The 21,187-nt window shown below is 38.2% G+C and overlaps 3 non-coding genes across 3 annotated transcripts; all 3 read right to left on the bottom strand.

Moving 5' to 3' along the window:
* Positions 1-16,851: 16,851 nt before the first annotated feature.
* On the bottom strand, positions 16,852-16,923 carry TRNAG-UCC (transfer RNA glycine (anticodon UCC)). The gene has a single exon. It is a non-coding gene; the product is annotated as a tRNA-Gly (tRNA).
* A 1,950-nt stretch (positions 16,924-18,873) lies between these two features.
* TRNAG-UCC (transfer RNA glycine (anticodon UCC)) lies at positions 18,874-18,945 on the bottom strand. Its single transcript has one exon. It is a non-coding gene; the product is annotated as a tRNA-Gly (tRNA).
* Positions 18,946-19,879: 934 nt separating this feature from the next.
* TRNAG-UCC (transfer RNA glycine (anticodon UCC)) lies at positions 19,880-19,951 on the bottom strand. Its single transcript has one exon. It is a non-coding gene; the product is annotated as a tRNA-Gly (tRNA).
* Between the last annotated feature and the right edge of the window lie 1,236 nt (positions 19,952-21,187).

Genomic DNA, 21,187 nt, shown 5'->3' with positions numbered 1-21,187 from the left:
GTTTTCAAAAGAAAATATTTCATAAGTACGTAAGTCAGGTCACATGTTCTAAAAATATGCATGAGATGCCATATTACACCATGGCTTGACTGAAATGATTGAAACAATATAAAAGGAGTACCTCAGACACTGATGAAATCAAAAGTAATTTTTATAGAAAGCTATCATACATTTTACAAAGCTTTGAACATTGTTAATGAACTTTTGATCAGAGAACATGCTCAATATCATTTGGAAGTATAAAAAAACTGCGTTGGCCTGGAATCAAACCCAGATCAACTGCTTGGAAGGCAGCTATGCTGACCACTATACCACCAACGCTTGACTGAGTCTGCTAAAGCAAATATTTCCCAAGTACGTAAGTCAGGTCACATGTTCTAAAAATATGCACGAGATGCAATGTTACACCATGGCTTGACTGAAATGATTGAAACAATATAAAAGGAGCACCTCAGACAGGGATGGAATCAAACGTATTTTTTATAGGAAGATATCATGAATTTTACAAGGCTTTGAACATTTTTAATGAACTTTTGATACGAGAACATGCTCAATAACATTTGGAAGTATAAAAAAACTGCGTTGGCCGGGAATCGAATTTGGGTCATCTGCTTGGAAGGCAGCTATGCTTACCACTATACCACCAAAGCTTGACTGAGTCTGCTAAAGCAAATATTTCCCAAGTACGTAAGTCAGGTCACATGTTCTAAAAATATGCACGAGATGCCATGTTACACCATGGCTTGACTGAAATGATTGAAACAATATAAAAGGAGTACCTCAGACAGGGATGGAATCAAAAGTAATTTTTATAGGTAGATATCATGAATTTTACAAAGCTTTGAACATTTTTAATGAACTTTTGATCAGAGAAGTATGAAAAACCTGCGTTGGCCGGTAACCGAACCCGGGTCAACTGCTTGGAAGGCAGCTATGCTCACCACTATACCACCAACGCTTGACTGAGTCTGCTAATGCAAATATTTCCCAAGTACGTAAGTCAGGTCACATGTTCTAAAAATATGCATGAGATTCCATGTTACACCATGGCTTGACTGAAATGATTGAAACAATATAAAAGGAGTACCTCAGGCAGGGATGGAATCAAAAGTAATTTTTATAGGAAGCTATCATACATTTTACAAAGCTTTGAACATTGTTAATGAACTTTTGATCAGAGAACATGCTCAATATAATTTGGAAGTATGAAAAAACTGCGTTGGCCTGGAATCAAACCTAGATCAACTGCTTGGAAGGCAGCTATGCTGATCACTATACCACCAACGCTTGACTGAGTCTGCTAAAGCAAATATTTCCCAAGTACTTAAGTCAGGTCACATGTTCTAAAAATATGCACGAGATGCCATGTTACACCATGGCTTGACTGAAATGATTGAAACAATATAAAAGGAGTACCTCAGACAGGGATGGAATCAAACGTATTTTTTATAGGAAGATATCATGAATTTTACAAAGCTTTGAACATTTTTAATGAACTTTTGATCCGAGAACATGCTCAATAACATTTGGAAGTATGAAAAGACTGCGTTGGCCGGGAATCGAACTCGGGTCAACTGCTTGGAAGGCAGCTATGCTCACAACTATACCACCAACGCTTGACTGAGACTGCTAAAGCAAATATTTCCCAAGTACGTAAGTCAGGTCACATGTTCTAAAAATATGCACGAGATGCCATGTTACACCATGGCTTGACTGAAATGATTGAAACAATATAAAAGGAGTACCTCAGACAGGGATGGAATCAAAAGTAATTTTTATAGGTAGATATCATGAATTTTAGAAAGCTTTGAACATTTTTAATGAACTTTTGATCAGAGAAGTATGAAAAACCTGCGTTGGCCGGTAACCGAACACGGGTCAACTGCTTGGAAGGCAGCTATGCTCAACACTATACCACCAACGCTTGACTGAGTCTGCTAATGCAAATATTTCCCAAGTACGTAAGTCAGGTCACATGTTCTAAAAATATGCATGAGATGCCATGTTACACCATGGCTTGACTGAAATGATTGAAACAATATAAAAGGAGTACCTCAGGCAGGGATGGAATCAAAAGTAATTTTTATAGGAAGCTATCATACATTTTACAAAGCTTTAAACATTGTTAATGAACTTTTGATCAGAGAACATGCTCAATATCATTTGGAAGTATGAAAAAACTGTGTTGGCCTGGAATCAAACCCAGATCAACTGCTTGGAAGGCAGCTATGCTCATCACTATACCACCAACGCTTGACTGAGTCTGCTAAAGCAAATATTTCCCAAGTACATAAGTCAGGTCACATGTTCTAAAAATATGCACGAGATGCCATGTTACACCATGGCTTGACTAAAATGATTGAAACAATATAAAAGGAGTACCTCAGACAGGGATGGAATCAAACGTATTTTTTATAGGAAGATATTATGAATTTTACAAAGCTTTGAACATTTTTAATGAACTTTTGATACGAGAACATGCTCAATAACATTTGGAAGTATGAAAAGACTGCGTTGGCCGGGAATCGAACTCAGGTCAACTGCTTGGAAGGCAGCTATGCTCACCACTATACCACTAACGCTTGACTGAGTCTGCTATAGCAAATATTTCCCAAGTACGTAAGTCAGGTCACATGTTCTAAAAATATGCATGAGATGCCATGTTACACCATGGCTTGACTGAAATGATTGAAACAATATAAAAGGAGTACCTCAAACAGGGATGGAATTAAACATATTTTTTATAGGAAGATATCATGAATTTTACAAAGCTTTGAACATTTTTAATGAACTTTTGATACGAGAACATGCTCAATAACATTTGGAAGTATGAAAAGACTGCGTTGGCCGGGAATCGAACTCGGGTCAACTGCTTGGAAAGCAGCTATGCTCACAACTATACCACCAACGCTTGACTGAGTCTGCTAAAGCAAATATTTCCCAAGTATGTAAGTTAGGTCACATGTTCTAAAAATATGCACGAGATGCCATGTTACACCATGGCTTGACTGAAATGATTGAAACAATATAAAAGGAGTACCTCAGACAGGGATGGAATCAAAAGTAAATTTATAGGAAGATAGCATACATTTTACAAAGCTTTTAACATTTTTAATGAACTTTTGATCCGAGAACATGCTCAATAACATTTGGAAGTATGAAAAAACTGCGTTGGCCGGGAATCGAACCCGGTCAACTGCTTGGAAGGCAGCTATGCTCACCACTATACCACCAACGCTTGACTGAGACTGCTAAAGCAAATATTTCCAAAGTACATAAGTCAGGTCACATGTTCTAAAAATATGCACGAGATGCCATGTTACACCATGGCTTGACTGAAATGATTGAAACAATATAAAAGGAGTACCTCAGACAGGGATGGAATCAAAAGTAATTTTTATAGGAAGATAGCATACATTTTACAAAGCTTTGAACATTTTTAATGAACTTTTGATCCGAGAACATGCTCAATAACATTTGGAAGTATGAAAAAACTGCGTTGGCTGGGAATCGAACCCGGTCAAGTGCTTGGAAGGCAGCTATGCTCACCACTATACCACCAACGCTTGACTGAGTCTGCTAAAGCAAATATTTCCCAAGTACGTAAGTCAGGTCACATGTTCTAAAAATATGCACGAGATGCCATGTTAAAAAAGTCTGCTAAAGCAAATATTTCCCAAGTACGTAAGTTTGGTCACATGTTCTAAAAATATGCACGAGATGCAATGTTACACCATGGCTTGACTGAAATGATTGAAACAATATAAAAGGAGTACCTCAGACAGGGATGGAATCAAAAGTATTTTTTATAGGAAGATATCATGAATTTTACAAAGCTTTGAACATTTTTAATGAACTTTTGATCTGAGAACATGCTCAATAACATTTGGAAGTATGAAAAAACTGCGTTGGCCGGGAATCAAACCCGCGTCAACTGCTTGGAAGGCAGCTATGCTCACCACTATACCACCAACGCTTGACTGAGTTTTCAAAAGAAAATATTTCATAAGTACGTAAGTCAGGTCACATGTTCTAAAAATATGCATGAGATGCCATGTTACACCATGGCTTGACTGAAATGATTGAAACAATATAAAAGGAGTACCTCAGACACTGATGAAATCAAAAGTATTTTTTATAGAAAGCTATCATACATTTTACAAAGCTTTGAACATTGTTAATGAACTTTTGATCAGAGAACATGCTCAATATCATTTGGAAGTATGAAAAAACTGCGTTGGCCTGGAATCAAACCCAGATCAACTGCTTGAAAGGCAGCTATGCTGACCACTATACCACCAATGCTTGACTGAGTCTGCTAAAGCAAATATTTCCCAAGTACGTAAGTCAGGTCACATGTTCTAAAAATATGCACGAGATGCCATGTTACACCATGGCTTGACTGAAATGATTGAAACAATATAAAAGGAGTACCTCAGACAGGGATGCAATCAAACGTATTTTTTATAGGAAGATATCATGAATTTTACAAGGCTTTGAACATTTTTAATGAACTTTTGATACGAGAACATGCTCAATAACATTTGGAAGTATGAAAAAACTGCGTTGGGCGGGAATCGAATTTGGGTCAACTGCTTGGAAGGCAGCTATGCTCACCACTATACCACCAAAGCTTGACTGAGTCTGCTAAAGCAAATATTTCCCAAGTACGTAAGTCAGGTCACATGTTCTAAAAATATGCACGAGATGCCATGTTACACCATGGCTTGACTGAAATGATTGAAACAATATAAAAGGAGTACCTCAGACAGGGATGGAATCAAAAGTAATTTTTATAGGTAGATAACATGAATTTTACAAAGCTTTGAACATTTTTAATGAACTTTTGATCAGAGAAGTATGAAAAACCTGCATTGGCCGGTAACCGAACCCGGGTCAACTGCTTGGAAGGCAGCTATGCTCACCACTATACCATCAACGCTTGACTGAGTCTGCTAATGCAAATATTTCCCAAGTACGTAAGTCAGGTCACATGTTCTAAAAATATGCATGAGATGCCATGTTACACCATGGCTTGACTGAAATGATTGAAACAATATAAAAGGAGTACCTCAGGCAGGGATGGAATCAAAAGTAATTTTTATAGGAAGCTATCATACATTTTACAAAGCTTTGAACATTGTTAATGAACTTTTGATCAGAGAACATGCTCAATATAATTTGGAAGTATGAAAAAACTGCGTTGGCCTGGAATCAAACCTAGATCAACTGCTTGGAAGGCAGCTATGCTGATCACTATACCACCAACGCTTGACTGAGTCTGCTAAAGCAAATATTTCCCAAGTACTTAAGTCAGGTCACATGTTCTAAAAATATGCACGAGATGCCATGTTACACCATGGCTTGACTGAAATGATTGAAACAATATAAAAGGAGTACCTCAGACAGGGATGGAATCAAACGTATTTTTTATAGGAAGATATCATGAATTTTACAAAGCTTTGAACATTTTTAATGAACTTTTGATCCGAGAACATGCTCAATAACATTTGGAAGTATGAAAAGACTGCGTTGGCCGGGAATCGAACTCGGGTCAACTGCTTGGAAGGCAGCTATGCTCACAACTATACCACCAACGCTTGACTGAGACTGCTAAAGCAAATATTTCCCAAGTACGTAAGTCAGGTCACATGTTCTAAAAATATGCACGAGATGCCATGTTACACCATGGCTTGACTGAAATGATTGAAACAATATAAAAGGAGTACCTCAGACAGGGATGGAATCAAAAGTAATTTTTATAGGTAGATATCATGAATTTTAGAAAGCTTTGAACATTTTTAATGAACTTTTGATCAGAGAAGTATGAAAAACCTGCGTTGGCCGGTAACCGAACACGGGTCAACTGCTTGGAAGGCAGCTATGCTCAACACTATACCACCAACGCTTGACTGAGTCTGCTAATGCAAATATTTCCCAAGTACGTAAGTCAGGTCACATGTTCTAAAAATATGCATGAGATGCCATGTTACACCATGGCTTGACTGAAATGATTGAAACAATATAAAAGGAGTACCTCAGGCAGGGATGGAATCAAAAGTAATTTTTATAGGAAGCTATCATACATTTTACAAAGCTTTAAACATTGTTAATGAACTTTTGATCAGAGAACATGCTCAATATCATTTGGAAGTATGAAAAAACTGTGTTGGCCTGGAATCAAACCCAGATCAACTGCTTGGAAGGCAGCTATGCTCATCACTATACCACCAACGCTTGACTGAGTCTGCTAAAGCAAATATTTCCCAAGTACATAAGTCAGGTCACATGTTCTAAAAATATGCACGAGATGCCATGTTACACCATGGCTTGACTAAAATGATTGAAACAATATAAAAGGAGTACCTCAGACAGGGATGGAATCAAACGTATTTTTTATAGGAAGATATTATGAATTTTACAAAGCTTTGAACATTTTTAATGAACTTTTGATACGAGAACATGCTCAATAACATTTGGAAGTATGAAAAGACTGCGTTGGCCGGGAATCGAACTCAGGTCAACTGCTTGGAAGGCAGCTATGCTCACCACTATACCACTAACGCTTGACTGAGTCTGCTATAGCAAATATTTCCCAAGTACGTAAGTCAGGTCACATGTTCTAAAAATATGCATGAGATGCCATGTTACACCATGGCTTGACTGAAATGATTGAAACAATATAAAAGGAGTACCTCAAACAGGGATGGAATTAAACATATTTTTTATAGGAAGATATCATGAATTTTACAAAGCTTTGAACATTTTTAATGAACTTTTGATACGAGAACATGCTCAATAACATTTGGAAGTATGAAAAGACTGCGTTGGCCGGGAATCGAACTCGGGTCAACTGCTTGGAAAGCAGCTATGCTCACAACTATACCACCAACGCTTGACTGAGTCTGCTAAAGCAAATATTTCCCAAGTATGTAAGTTAGGTCACATGTTCTAAAAATATGCACGAGATGCCATGTTACACCATGGCTTGACTGAAATGATTGAAACAATATAAAAGGAGTACCTCAGACAGGGATGGAATCAAAAGTAAATTTATAGGAAGATAGCATACATTTTACAAAGCTTTTAACATTTTTAATGAACTTTTGATCCGAGAACATGCTCAATAACATTTGGAAGTATGAAAAAACTGCGTTGGCCGGGAATCGAACCCGGTCAACTGCTTGGAAGGCAGCTATGCTCACCACTATACCACCAACGCTTGACTGAGACTGCTAAAGCAAATATTTCCAAAGTACATAAGTCAGGTCACATGTTCTAAAAATATGCACGAGATGCCATGTTACACCATGGCTTGACTGAAATGATTGAAACAATATAAAAGGAGTACCTCAGACAGGGATGGAATCAAAAGTAATTTTTATAGGAAGATAGCATACATTTTACAAAGCTTTGAACATTTTTAATGAACTTTTGATCCGAGAACATGCTCAATAACATTTGGAAGTATGAAAAAACTGCGTTGGCTGGGAATCGAACCCGGTCAAGTGCTTGGAAGGCAGCTATGCTCACCACTATACCACCAACGCTTGACTGAGTCTGCTAAAGCAAATATTTCCCAAGTACGTAAGTCAGGTCACATGTTCTAAAAATATGCACGAGATGCCATGTTAAAAAAGTCTGCTAAAGCAAATATTTCCCAAGTACGTAAGTTTGGTCACATGTTCTAAAAATATGCACGAGATGCAATGTTACACCATGGCTTGACTGAAATGATTGAAACAATATAAAAGGAGTACCTCAGACAGGGATGGAATCAAAAGTATTTTTTATAGGAAGATATCATGAATTTTACAAAGCTTTGAACATTTTTAATGAACTTTTGATCTGAGAACATGCTCAATAACATTTGGAAGTATGAAAAAACTGCGTTGGCCGGGAATCAAACCCGCGTCAACTGCTTGGAAGGCAGCTATGCTCACCACTATACCACCAACGCTTGACTGAGTTTTCAAAAGAAAATATTTCATAAGTACGTAAGTCAGGTCACATGTTCTAAAAATATGCATGAGATGCCATGTTACACCATGGCTTGACTGAAATGATTGAAACAATATAAAAGGAGTACCTCAGACACTGATGAAATCAAAAGTATTTTTTATAGAAAGCTATCATACATTTTACAAAGCTTTGAACATTGTTAATGAACTTTTGATCAGAGAACATGCTCAATATCATTTGGAAGTATGAAAAAACTGCGTTGGCCTGGAATCAAACCCAGATCAACTGCTTGAAAGGCAGCTATGCTGACCACTATACCACCAATGCTTGACTGAGTCTGCTAAAGCAAATATTTCCCAAGTACGTAAGTCAGGTCACATGTTCTAAAAATATGCACGAGATGCCATGTTACACCATGGCTTGACTGAAATGATTGAAACAATATAAAAGGAGTACCTCAGACAGGGATGCAATCAAACGTATTTTTTATAGGAAGATATCATGAATTTTACAAGGCTTTGAACATTTTTAATGAACTTTTGATACGAGAACATGCTCAATAACATTTGGAAGTATGAAAAAACTGCGTTGGGCGGGAATCGAATTTGGGTCAACTGCTTGGAAGGCAGCTATGCTCACCACTATACCACCAAAGCTTGACTGAGTCTGCTAAAGCAAATATTTCCCAAGTACGTAAGTCAGGTCACATGTTCTAAAAATATGCACGAGATGCCATGTTACACCATGGCTTGACTGAAATGATTGAAACAATATAAAAGGAGTACCTCAGACAGGGATGGAATCAAAAGTAATTTTTATAGGTAGATAACATGAATTTTACAAAGCTTTGAACATTTTTAATGAACTTTTGATCAGAGAAGTATGAAAAACCTGCATTGGCCGGTAACCGAACCCGGGTCAACTGCTTGGAAGGCAGCTATGCTCACCACTATACCATCAACGCTTGACTGAGTCTGCTAATGCAAATATTTCCCAAGTACGTAAGTCAGGTCACATGTTCTAAAAATATGCATGAGATGCCATGTTACACCATGGCTTGACTGAAATGATTGAAACAATATAAAAGGAGTACCTCAGGCAGGGATGGAATCAAAAGTAATTTTTATAGGAAGCTATCATACATTTTACAAAGCTTTGAACATTGTTAATGAACTTTTGATCAGAGAACATGCTCAATATCATTTGGAAGTATGAAAAAACTGCGTTGGCCTGGAATCAAACCCAGATCAACTGCTTGGAAGGCAGCTATGCTCATCACTATACCACCAACGCTTGACTGAGTCTGCTAAAGCAAATATTTCCCAAGTACATAAGTCAGGTCACATGTTCTAAAAATATGCACGAGATGCCATGTTACAAAATGGCTTGACTAAAATGATTGAAACAATATAAAAGGAGTACCTCAGACAGGGATGGAATCAAACGTATTTTTTATAGGAAGATATCATGAATTTTACAAAGCTTTGAACATTTTTAATGAACTTTTTATACGAGAACATGCTCAATAACATTTGGAAGTATCAAAAGACTGCGTTGGCCGGGAATCGAACTCGGGTCAACTGCTTGGAAGGCAGCTATGCTCACAACTATACCACCAACGCTTGACTGAGTCTGCTAAAGCAAATATTTCCCAAGTACGTAAGTCAGGTCACATGTTCTAAAAATATGCACGAGATGCCATGTTACACCATGGCTTGACTGAAATGATTGAAACAATATAAAAGGAGTACCTCAGACAGGGATGGAATCAAAAGTAATTTTTATAGAAAGCTATCATACATTTTACAAAGCTTTGAACATTGTTAATGAACTTTTGATCAGAGAACATGCTCAATATCATTTGGAAGTATGAAAAAACTGCGTTGGCCTGGAATCAAACCCAGATCAACTGCTTGGAAGGCAGCTATGCTGACCACTATACCACCAACGCTTGACTGAGTCTGCTAAAGCAAATATTTCCCAAGTACGTAAGTCATTTCACATTTTCTAAAAATATGCATGAGATGCCATGTTACACCATGGCTTGACTGAAATGATTGAAACAATATAAAAGGAGTACCTCAGACAGGGATGCAATCAAACGTATTTTTTATAGGAAGATATCATGAATTTTACAAGGCTTTGAACATTTTTAATGAACTTTTGATACGAGAACATGCTCAATAACATTTGGAAGTATGAAAAAACTGCGTTGGCCGGGAATCGAATTTGGGTCAACTGCTTGGAAGGCAGCTATGCTCACCACTATACCACCAAAGCTTGACTGAGTCTGCTAAAGCAAATATTTCCCAAGTACGTAAGTCAGGTCACATGTTCTAAAAATATGCACGAGATGCCATGTTACACCATGGCTTGACTGAAATGATTGAAACAATATAAAAGGAGTACCTCAGACAGGGATGGAATCAAAAGTAATTTTTATAGGTAGATAACATGAATTTTACAAAACTTTGAACATTTTTAATGAACTTTTGATCAGAGAAGTATGAAAAACCTGCGTTGGCCGGTAACCGAACCCGGGTCAACTGCTTGGAAGGCAGCTATGCTCACCACTATACCACCAACGCTTGACTGAGTCTGCTAATGCAAATATTTCCCAAGTACGTAAGTCAGGTCACATGTTCTAAAAATATGCATGAGATGCCATGTTACACCATGGCTTGACTGAAATGATTGAAACAATATAAAAGGAGTACCTCAGGCAGGGATGGAATCAAAAGTAATTTTTATAGGAAGCTATCATACATTTTACAAAGCTTTAAACATTGTTAATGAACTTTTGATCAGAGAACATGCTCAATATCATTTGGAAGTATGAAAAAACTGCGTTGGCCTGGAATCAAACCCAGATCAACTGCTTGGAAGGCAGTTATGCTCATCACTATACCACCAACGCTTGACTGAGTCTGCTAAAGCAAATATTTCCCAAGTACATAAGTCAGGTCACATGTTCTAAAAATATGCACGAGATGCCATGTTACAAAATGGCTTGACTAAAATGATTGAAACAATATAAAAGGAGTACCTCAGACAGGGATGGAATCAAACGTATTTTTTATAGGAAGATATCATGAATTTTACAAAGCTTTGAACATTTTTAATGAACTTTTGATACGAGAACATGCTCAATAACATTTGGAAGTATGAAAAGACTGTGTTGGCCGGGAATCGAACTCGGGTCAACTGCTTGGAAGGCAGCTATGCTCACAACTATACCACCAACGCTTGACTGAGTCTGCTAAAGCAAATATTTCCCAAGTACGTAAGTCAGGTCACATGTTCTAAAAATATGCACGAGATGCCATGTTACACCATGGCTTGACTGAAATGATTGAAACAATATAAAAGGAGTACCTCAGACAGGGATGGAATCAAAAGTAATTTTTATAGGTAGATATCATGAATTTTACAAAGCTTTGAACATTTTTAATGAACTTTTGATCAGAGAAGTATGAAAAACCTGCGTTGGCCGGTAACCGAACACGGGTCAACTGCTTGGAAGGCAGCTATGCTCACCACTATACCACCAACGCTTGACTGAGTCTGCTAATGCAAATATTTCCCAAGTACGTAAGTCAGGTCACATGTTCTAAAAATATGCATGAGATGCCATGTTACACCATGGCTTGACTGAAATGATTGAAACAATATAAAAGGAGTACCTCAGACAGGAATGGAATCAAAAGTAATTTATATAGGAAGATATACATTTTACAAAGCTTTGAACATTTTTAATGAACTTTTGATCAGATCATGCTCAATAACATTTGGAAGTATGAAAAAACTGCGTTGGCCGGGAATCGAACCCGGGTCAACTGCTTGGAAGGCAGTTATGCTCACCACTATATCACCAACGCTTGACTGAGTCTGCTATAGCAAATATTTCCCAAGTACGTAAGTCAGGTCACATGTTCTAAAAATATGCATGAGATGCCATGTTACACCATGGCTTGACTGAAATGATTGAAACAATATAAAAGGAGTACCTCAGGCAGGGATGGAATCAAAAGTAATTTTTATAGGAAGCTATCATACATTTTACAAAGCTTTGAACATTGTTAATGAACTTTTGATCAGAGAACATGCTCAATAACATTTGGAAGTATGAAAAAACCGCGTTGGCCGGGAATCGAACCCGGGTCAACTGCTTGGAAGGCAGCTATGCTCACCACTATACCACCAACGCTTGACTGAGTCTGCTAAAGCAAATATTTCCCAAGTACATAAGTCAGGTCACATGTTCTAAAAATATGCACGAGATGCCATGTTACACCATGGCTTGACTGAAATGATTGAAACAATATAAAAGGAGTACCTCAGACAGGGATGGAATCAAAAGTATTTTTTATTGGAAGATATCATGAATTTTACAAAGCTTTGAACATTGTTCATGAACTTTTGATACGAGAACATGCTGGAAGTATGGTAGTAACATTTGGAAGAATGAAAAAACTGCGTTTGCTGGGAATCGAACCCGGGTCAACTGCTTGTAAGGCAGCTATGCTCACCACTATACCACCAACGCTTGACTGAGTCTTCTAAAGCAAATATTTCCCAAGTACGTAAGTCAGGTCACATGTTCTAAAAATATGCACGAGATGCCATGTTACACCATGGCTTGACTGAAATGATTGAAACAATATTTAGGGAGTACCTCAGACAGGGATCGAATCAAAAGTATTTTTTATAGGAAGATATCATGAATTTTACAAAGCTTTGAACATTGTTCATGAACTTTTGATCCTAGAACATGCTGGAAGTATGGTAGTAACATTTGGAAGAATGAAAAAACTGCGTTGGCCGGGAATCGAACCCGGGTCAACTGCTTGGAAGGCAGCTTTGCTCACCACTATACCACCAACGCTTGACTGAGTCTGCTAAAGCAAATATTTCCCAAGTACATAAGTCAGGTCACATGTTCTAAAAATATGCACGAGATGCCATGTTACACCATGGCTTGACTGAAATGATTGAAACAATATAAAAGGAGTACCTCAGACAGGGATGGAATCAAAAGTATTTTTTATAGGAAGATATCATGAATTTTACAAAGCTTTGAACATTGTTCATGAACTTTTGATATGAGAACATGCTGGAAGTATGGTAGTAACATTTGGAAGAATGAAAAAACTGCGTTGGCTGGGAATCGAACCCGGGTCAACTGCTTGTAAGGCAGCTATGCTCACCACTATACCACCAACGCTTGACGCTTGTTGGCCGGGAATCGAACTCGGGTCAACTGCTTGGAAGGCAGCTATGCTCACAACTATACCACCAACGCTTGACTGAGTCTGCTAAAGTAAATATTTCCCAAGTACGTAAGTCAGGTCACATGTTCTAAAAATATGCACGAGATGCCATGTTACACCATGGCTTGACTGAAATGATTGAAACAATATAAAAGGAGTACCTCAGACAGGGATGGAATCAAAAGTAATTTTTATAGGTAGATATCATGAATTTTACAAAGCTTTGAACATTTTTAATGAACTTTTGATCAGAGAAGTATGAAAAACCTGCGTTGGCCGGTAACCGAACACGGGTCAACTGCTTGGAAGGCAGCTATGCTCACCACTATACCACCAACGCTTGACTGAGTCTGCTAATGCAAATATTTCCCAAGTACGTAAGTCAGGTCACATGTTCTAAAAATATGCATGAGATGCCATGTTACACCATGGCTTGACTGAAATGATTGAAACAATATAAAAGGAGTACCTCAGACAGGAATGGAATCAAAAGTAATTTATATAGGAAGATATACATTTTACAAAGCTTTGAACATTTTTAATGAACTTTTGATCAGATCATGCTCAATAACATTTGGAAGTATGAAAAAACTGCGTTGGCCGGGAATCGAACCCGGGTCAACTGCTTGGAAGGCAGTTATGCTCACCACTATATCACCAACGCTTGACTGAGTCTACTATAGCAAATATTTCCCAAGTACGTAAGTCAGGTCACATGTTCTAAAAATATGCATGAGATGCCATGTTACACCATGGCTTGACTGAAATGATTGAAACAATATAAAAGGAGTACCTCAGGCAGGGATGGAATCAAAAGTAATTTTTATAGGAAGCTATCATACATTTTACAAAGCTTTGAACATTGTTAATGAACTTTTGATCAGAGAACATGCTCAATAACATTTGGAAGTATGAAAAAACCGCGTTGGCCGGGAATCGAACCCGGGTCAACTGCTTGGAAGGCAGCTATGCTCACCACTATACCACCAACGCTTGACTGAGTCTGCTAAAGCAAATATTTCCCAAGTACATGTCAGGTCACATGTTCTAAAAATATGCACGAGATGCCATGTTACACCATGGCTTGACTGAAATGATTGAAACAATATAAAAGGAGTACCTCAGACAGGGATGGAATCAAAAGTATTTTTTATTGGAAGATATCATGAATTTTACAAAGCTTTGAACATTGTTCATGAACTTTTGATACGAGAACATGCTGGAAGTATGGTAGTAACATTTGGAAGAATGAAAAAACTGCGTTTGCTGGGAATCGAACCCGGGTCAACTGCTTGTAAGGCAGCTATGCTCACCACTATACCACCAACGCTTGACTGAGTCTTCTAAAGCAAATATTTCCCAAGTACGTAAGTCAGGTCACATGTTCTAAAAATATGCACGAGATGCCATGTTACACCATGGCTTGACTGAAATGATTGAAACAATATTTAGGGAGTACCTCAGACAGGGATCGAATCAAAAGTATTTTTTATAGGAAGATATCATGAATTTTACAAAGCTTTGAACATTGTTCATGAACTTTTGATCCTAGAACATGCTGGAAGTATGGTAGTAACATTTGGAAGAATGAAAAAACTGCGTTGGCCGGGAATCGAACCCGGGTCAACTGCTTGGAAGGCAGCTTTGCTCACCACTATACCACCAACGCTTGACTGAGTCTGCTAAAGCAAATATTTCCCAAGTACATAAGTCAGGTCACATGTTCTAAAAATATGCACGAGATGCCATGTTACACCATGGCTTGACTGAAATGATTGAAACAATATAAAAGGAGTACCTCAGACAGGGATGGAATCAAAAGTATTTTTTATAGGAAGATATCATGAATTTTACAAAGCTTTGAACATTGTTCATGAACTTTTGATATGAGAACATGCTGGAAGTATGGTAGTAACATTTGGAAGAATGAAAAAACTGCGTTGGCTGGGAATCGAACCCGGGTCAACTGCTTGTAAGGCAGCTATGCTCACCACTATACCACCAACGCTTGACTGAGTCTTCTAAAGCAAATATTTCCCAAGTACGTAAGTCAGGTCACATGTTCTAAAAATATGCACGAGATGCCATGTTACACCATGGCTTGACTGAAATGATTGAAACAATATTTAGGGAGTACCTCAGACAGGGATGGAATCAAAAGTATTTTTTATAGGAAGATATCATGAATTTTACATAGCTTTGAACATTGTTCATAAACTTTTGATCCGAGAACATGCTGGAAGTATGGTAGTAACATTTGGAAGAATGAAAAAACTGCGTTGGCCGGGAATCGAACCCGGTCAACTGCTTGGAAGGCAGCTATGCTCACCACTATACCACCAACGCTTGACTGAGTCTGCTAAAGCAAATATTTCCCAAGTACGTAAGTCAGGTCACATGTTCTAAAAATATGCACGAGATGCCATGTTAAACCATGGCTTGACTGAAATGATTGAAACAGTATTTAGGGAGTACATCAGACAGGGATGGAATCAAAGGTATTTTTTATAGGAAGATATCATGAATTTTACAAAGCTTTGAACATTGTTCATGAACTTTTGATCCGAGAACATGCTGGAAGTATGGTAGTAACATTTGGAAGAATGAAAAAACTGCGTTTGCTGGGAATCGAACCCGGTCAACTGCTTGGAAGGCAGCTATGCTCACCACTATACCACCAACGCTTGACTCAGTCTGCTAAAGCAAATATTTCCCAAGTACGTAAGTCAGGTCACATGTTCTAAAAATATGCACGAGATGCCATGTTAAACCATGGCTTGACTGAAATGATTGAAACAGTATTTAGGGAGTACATCAGACAGGGATGGAATCAAAGGTATTTTTTATAGGAAGATATCATGAATTTTACAAAGCTTTGAACATTGTTCATGAACTTTTGATCCGAGAACATGCTGGAAGTATGGTAGTAACATTTGGAAGAATGAAAAAACTGCGTTGGCCGGGAATCGAACCCGGGTCAACTGCTTGGAAGGCAGCTTTGCTCACCACTATACCACCAACGCTTGACTGAGTCTGCTAAAGCAAATATTTCCCAAGTACATAAGTCAGGTCACATGTTCTAAAAATATGCACGAGATGCCATGTTACACCATGGCTTGACTGAAATGATTGAAACAATATAAAAGGAGTACCTCAGACAGGGATGGAATCAAAAGTATTTTTTATAGGAAGATATCATGAATTTTACAAAGCTTTGAACATTGTTCATGAACTTTTGATACGAGAACATGCTGGAAGTATGGTAGTAACATTTGGAAGAATGAAAAAACTGCGTTGGCGAGGAACCGAACCCGGGTCAACTGCTTGGAAGGCAGCTATGCTCACCACTATACCACCAACGCTTGACTGAGTCTGCTAAAGCAAATATTTCCCAAATACGTAAGTCAGGTCACATGTTCTAAAAATATGCACGAGATGCCATGTTACACCATGGCTTGACTGAAATGATTGAAACAATATTTAGGGACTACCTCAGACAGGGATGGAATCAAAAGTATTTTTTATAGGAAGATATCATGAATTTTACAAAGCTTTGAACATTGTTCATGAACTTTTGATCCGAGAACATGCTCAATAACATTTGGAAGTATGAAAAAACTGCGTTGGCCGGGAATCGAACCCGGGTCAACTGCTTGGAAGGCAGCTATGCTCACCACTATACCACCAACGCTTGACTGAGTCTGCTAAAGCAAATATTTCCCAAGTACATAAGTCAGGTCACATGTTCTAAAAATATGCACGAGATGCCATGTTACACCATGGCTTGACTGAAATGATTGAAACAATATAAAAGGAGTACCTCAGACAGAGATGGAATCAAAAGTATTTTTTATAGGAAGATATCATGAATTTTACAAAGCTTTGAACATTGTTCATGAACTTTTGATATGAGAACATGCTGGAAGTATGGTAGTAACATTTGGAAGAATGAAAAAACTGCGTTGGCTGGGAATCGAACCCGGGTCAACTGCTTGTAAGGCAGCTATGCTCACCACTATACCACCAACGCTTGACTGAGTCTTCTAAAGCAAATATTTCCCAAGTACGTAAGTCAGGTCACATGTTCTAAAAATATGCACGAGATGCCATGTTACACCATGGCTTGACTGAAATGATTGAAACAATATTTAGGGAGTACCTCAGACAGGGATGGAATCAAAAGTATTTTTTATAGGAAGATATCATGAATTTTACATAGCTTTGAACATTGTTCATAAACTTTTGATCCGAGAACATGCTGGAAGTATGGTAGTAACATTTGGAAGAATGAAAAAACTGCGTTGGCCGGGAATCGAACCCGGTCAACTGCTTGGAAGGCAGCTATGCTCACCACTATACCACCAACGCTTGACTGAGTCTGCTAAAGCAAATATTTCCCAAGTACGTAAGTCAGGTCACATGTTCTAAAAATATGCACGAGATGCCATGTTAAACCATGGCTTGACTGAAATGATTGAAACAGTATTTAGGGAGTACATCAGACAGGGATGGAATCAAAGGTATTTTTTATAGGAAGATATCATGAATTTTACAAAGCTTTGAACATTGTTCATGAACTTTTGATCCGAGAACATGCTGGAAGTATGGTAGTAACATTTGGAAGAATGAAAAAACTGCGTTTGCTGGGAATCGAACCCGGTCAACTGCTTGGAAGGCAGCTATGCTCACCACTATACCACCAACGCTTGACTCAGTCTGCTAAAGCAAATATTTCCCAAGTACGTAAGTCAGGTCACATGTTCTAAAAATATGCACGAGATGCCATGTTAAACCATGGCTTGACTGAAATGATTGAAACAGTATTTAGGGAGTACATCAGACAGGGATGGAATCAAAGGTATTTTTTATAGGAAGATATCATGAATTTTACAAAGCTTTGAACATTGTTCATGAACTTTTGATCCGAGAACATGCTGGAAGTATGGTAGTAACATTTGGAAGAATGAAAAAACTGCGTTGGCCGGGAATCGAACCCGGGTCAACTGCTTGGAAGGCAGCTTTGCTCACCACTATACCACCAACCCTTGACTGAGTCTGCTAAAGCAAATATTTCCCAAGTACATAAGTCAGGTCACATGTTCTAAAAATATGCACGAGATGCCATGTTACACCATGGCTTGACTGAAATGATTGAAACAATATAAAAGGAGTACCTCAGACAGGGATGGAATCAAAAGTATTTTTTATAGGAAGATATCATGAATTTTACAAAGCTTTGAACATTGTTCATGAACTTTTGATACGAGAACATGCTGGAAGTATGGTAGTAACATTTGGAAGAATGAAAAAACTGCGTTGGCGAGGAACCGAACCCAGGTCAACTGCTTGGAAGGCAGCTATGCTCACCACTATACCACCAACGCTTGACTGAGTCTGCTAAAGCAAATATTTCCCAAATACGTAAGTCAGGTCACATGTTCTAAAAATATGCACGAGATGCCATGTTACACCATGGCTTGACTGAAATGATTGAAACAATATTTAGGGACTACCTCAGACAGGGATGGAATCAAAAGTATTTTTTATAGGAAGATATCATGAATTTTACAAAGCTTTGAACATTGTTCATGAACTTTTGATCCGAGAACATGCTCAATAACATTTGGAAGTATGAAAAAACTGCGTTGGCCGGGAATCGAACCCGGGTCAACTGCTTGGAAGGCAGCTATGCTCACCACTATACCACCAACGCTTGACTGAGTCTGCTAAAGCAAATATTTCCCAAGTACGTAAGTCAGGTTACATGTTCTAAAAATATGCATGAGATGCCATGTTACACCATGGCTTGACTGAAATGATTGAAACAATATAAAAGGAGTACCTCAGACAGGGATGGAATCAAAAGTAATTTTTATAGGAAGATATCATGAATTTTACAAAGCTTTGAACATTGTTCATGAACTTTTGATCCGAGAACATGCTGGAAGTATGGTAGTAACATTTGGAAGAATGAAAAAACTGCGTTGGCCGGGAACCGAACCCGGGTCAACTGCTTGGAAGGCAGCTATGCTCACCACTATACCACCAACGCTTGATTGAGTCTTCGAAAGCAAATATTTCCCAAGTACGTAAGTCAGGTCACATGTTCTAAAAATATGCACGAGATGCCATGTTAAACCATGGCTTGACTGAAATGATTGAAACAATATTTAGGGAGTACATCAGACAGGGATGGAATCAAAAGTATTTTTTATAGGAAGATATCATGAATTTTACAAAGCTTTGAACATTGTTCATGAACTTTTGATCCGAGAACATGCTCAATAACATTTGGAAGTATGAAAAAACTGCGTTGGCCGGGAATCAAACCCGCGTCAACTGCTTGGAAGCAGCTATGCTCACCACTATACCACCAACGCTTGACTGAGTCTGCTAAAGCAAATATTTCCCAAGTACGTAAGTCATTTCACATGTTCTAAAAATATGCACGAGATGCCATGTTACACCATGGCTTGACTGAAATGATTGAAACAATATAAAAGGAGTACCTCAGACAGGGATGGAATCAAAAGTAATTTTTATAGGAAGATATCATACATTTTACAAAGCTTTGAACATTGTTCATGAACTTTTGATCCGAGAACATGCTGGAAGTATGGTAGTAACATTTGGAAGTATGAAAAAACTGCGTTGGCCGGGAATCGAACCCGGGTCAACTGCTTGGAAGGCAGCTATGCTCACCACTATACCACCAACGCTTGACTGAGTCTGCTAAAGCAAATATTTCCCAAGTACGTAAGTCAGGTCACATGTTCTAAAAATATGCACGAGATGCCATGTTAAACCATGGCTTGACTGAAATGATTGAAACAGTATTTAGGGAGTACATCAGACAGGGATGGAATCAAAGGTATTTTTTATAGGAAGATATCATGAATTTTACAAAGCTTTGAACATTGTTCATGAACTTTTGATCCGAGAACATGCTGGAAGTATGGTAGTAACATTTGGAAGAATGAAAAAACTGCGTTGGCTGGGAATCGAACCCGGTCAACTGCTTGGAAGGCAGCTATGCTCACCACTATACCACCAACGCTTGACTCAGTCTGCTAAAGCAAATATTTCCCAAGTACGTAAGTCAGGTCACATGTTCTAAAAATATGCACGAGATGCCATGTTAAACCATGGCTTGACTGAAATGATTGAAACAGTATTTAGGGAGTACATCAGACAGGGATGGAATCAAAGGTATTTTTTATAGGAAGATATCATGAATTTTACAAAGCTTTGAACATTGTTCATGAACTTTTGATCCGAGAACATGCTGGAAGTATGGTAGTAACATTTGGAAGAATGAAAAAACTGCGTTGGCCGGGAATCGAACCCGGGTCAACTGCTTGGAAGGCAGCTTTGCTCACCACTATACCACCAACGCTTGACTGAGTCTGCTAAAGCAAATATTTCCCAAGTACATAAGTCAGGTCACATGTTCTAAAAATATGCACGAGATGCCATGTTACACCATGGCTTGACTGAAATGATTGAAACAATATAAAAGGAGTACCTCAGACAGGGATGGAATCAAAAGTATTTTTTATAGGAAGATATCATGAATTTTACAAAGCTTTGAACATTGTTCATGAACTTTTGATACGAGAACATGCTGGAAGTATGGTAGTAACATTTGGAAGAATGAAAAAACTGCGTTGGCCAGGAACCGAACCCAGGTCAACTGCTTGGAAGGCAGCTATGCTCACCACTATACCACCAACGCTTGACTGAGTCTGCTAAAGCAAATATTTCCCAAGTACGTAAGTCAGGTCACATGTTCTAAAAATATGCACGAGATGCCATGTTACACCATGGCTTGACTGAAATGATTGAAACAATATTTAGGGACTACCTCAGACAGGGATGGAATCAAAAGTATTTTTTATAGGAAGATATCATGAATTTTACAAAGCTTTGAACATTGTTCATGAACTTTTGATCCG

The sequence above is a fragment of the Crinia signifera genome, chromosome 3, assembly GCF_055691185.1.
Source record: "Crinia signifera chromosome 3, ASM5569118v1, whole genome shotgun sequence".
NCBI lineage: Eukaryota > Metazoa > Chordata > Amphibia > Anura > Myobatrachidae > Crinia > Crinia signifera.
This window is presented reverse-complemented; position numbering and strand designations above follow the sequence as displayed.